The sequence below is a fragment of the Lindgomyces ingoldianus genome, assembly GCF_010093535.1.
Source record: "Lindgomyces ingoldianus strain ATCC 200398 unplaced genomic scaffold BDR25scaffold_20, whole genome shotgun sequence".
NCBI classification, from domain to species: domain Eukaryota; kingdom Fungi; phylum Ascomycota; class Dothideomycetes; order Pleosporales; family Lindgomycetaceae; genus Lindgomyces; species Lindgomyces ingoldianus.
Window position 1 is genome coordinate 481,138 of NW_022985181.1, and position 2,685 is coordinate 483,822.

The following is a 2,685-nucleotide window of genomic DNA, read 5'->3' on the forward strand; positions in this document are numbered from 1 at the left end:
GCTAGACAACCTTTACAAGCTAATTCTACAGCTAACTTATAAAGGCTATGTAATAAAAACAAGCAGGTAATTGTTAAGACTATACTTAAGCTATATGCGCAAGGATTTTCCCCTTAGATAGCATTTATAGCTAATATAGCTAATTCTTTGCGCGCTAAGCATAATCTAGGCTATGTTAGCATAAACTAGCCTAGTATGTTTATAAAGCGTTATTTAGAGCTTAAAGTAACATTTAAGCGTAAGTATAACTATAAGAGAGCTTTTTACAAGAGTTGTAGAGTAATTTAGGGCAGGTTTAGCCTTATAAAGAATATAAAAGCTAAGCATAGCATCTAGGATAATAACATATACAACTTTAGCAAAACAGGCTTTATAATAGGCTAAATATATATTAACTATACTTACGCTTAAAACTTTACTTTAAGCTCTAAATAACACTTTATAAACATACTAGGCTAGTTTATGCTAACATAGCCTAGATTATGCTTAGCGTGCAAAGAATTAGCTATATTAGCTATAAATGCTATCTAAGAGGAAAATCCTTGTGTATATAGCTTAAGTATAGTCTTAATAATTACCTGCTTATTTTTATTATGTAGCCTTTATAAGTTAGCTGTAGAATTAGCTTGTAAAAGTTATCTAGCGCTGTAGTTATTTATTATTATTTATAGGACTTTATATGTAGCTATAGCATGTTTCTTTAAAAGTTTTATGTTTTATTTAAAAGCTTAAAGTGTAAACTATATTTTATATTCTTTTAGCATGTCTAAGTAGTGTTGTTAGAAATGCATTAGTGTAGAAAGAGTAGTTTAGTAAGGTCTTAGCAAAAGTAAGCAACTTAGGTGTGTAAGCAACTTGCCTGTAAAGTATGTTATACTATACTAATTAATTTTTTTAGTGTTTAGCTTTTAAAGCTAATATTTATTTAGCTAAGTATTTAATTAATTTTTATATATAAGTTCTTTTATATATACGCCTTAAGCTAAGACTTACTAATAGTAGAGATTTTTACTGCGCCTGTGTTTTATAGTTTACCTTAGTATACTATATAGTATTAGTTATTAAGGATAAACTGCTTAGCATGCTTCTTAGGTTTAATGCTATATATGTCCTCTCCTGTTGCACAGTGTAAGTAAGTAGTAAAGGTAAAGTAGTTAATCGCTTTTTTAGTATTTTTAACTTTTTATTTTATTTTCTTTATGTTATGTAACTTATTTTTTTCTTTAAAGTAACCTTTAAAATCTTAGATATATAAGATAATAGCTTTATATAATAAGGTCTTATTATAAAAAATTTTATATAAAGTAATATACTAGTTTTTTGCTTATATATAGTCTTTATAAAAGTAGTTTAATAACTAACATTTTTACTTATAGTAAATAAAGCACTTTTTTATTTATATATAGTTATCTTTAAAGCGTAGCCTAAACCTAGATAGAGATCTTTTATGTTATTCTCTTCTATATAAAGAGAAGCTTTACTTTTATTATATAAAGTTATATTAGTAGTTAGTGTAGTATATATTTATTAGTTTCTAAAAGTATTAGTTTATGTTTTAGTTTATAGTAACTTAAAGTAATACTTATAAGTTACTAAATAAAGCTTTATATAAGGGCTTAATAGTAAACATAGCATGTTCTAGGTCTAGCTATTCTTAACAGGCTTATATAATAGTAGTGTGTAGTAAAACATCTTCTTAGAATTTTATTTTTAGTACTTTTTATATAAGTGTAAGCTTATTAATTATTATTTTAAAAGTTTTATATAAACGTTTAGTAAAGTGTTTTTATTAGTATTATATAAAAGTTATTATAGTCTAGTTAGTCTAGTACTAGCTATAGTTTACATTAGTGTTAAAGTAACTACTTAAGGTGTTATATAAATGCTTCTAGTTATGTCTAGAGCCTATGTTATACATATAGTACATATTTGCACAGCCTTTTAGAATATTTAGAAAGATGTCTGTGTACTAAGTTTTTTAAATATCTAGCTATTAATATAAATTAATAAAAAATTTTATTTTATTTATAAAAATGTTATATAGATAACTTATATAGTTATTATTTTTTTTATACTTTTTAAAATTATATAATCTTATTTACTAAAAGTTCTTCTTTAGTAATTTCTGTTTAAAGTAGAAGTTTATATAAGTTATAATATAGTAAAGATTATATAAGTAGTATTAGTAGTGCATATACTACAGCAGGCAGTAGTGTGTACAATTAAAGATGTAGAGCATGCGTTAGATAGGGTGGAAGGTATTGTTTGTACAGTGATTAGTATAGTGCTAGCTAAGGCGTAGGGGCAGGTAATGCTAGCACCTTTAGTGTTATTAGCAGCATTATGTTTAGCCTACTTCTATGTAAAACCTTATATAGTAATAAGGGTTATATATAAAGCCTTTTAAGCGTAATTACTTTCTTTTATGCTATATTATATAGTTTTTAGGCTTAAGTACTTTTATTATCTAGCTATAGTGTAATTTTTTTATTTTTTAGCACTTATATAAGCTTTTTTTAAACATGTAGCTAAGTGCTAAGAAGTCTTATAGCATCTATTTTTTAAAATCTTTTATATATAAGCTTAAAAAAGTAGCGCCTTTCTAGGTTATTATATGTAGATTAGTAATTATATAACTTATATATAATTAAGTTTATAAGCTTATTAAAGCCTTTAATATATTAA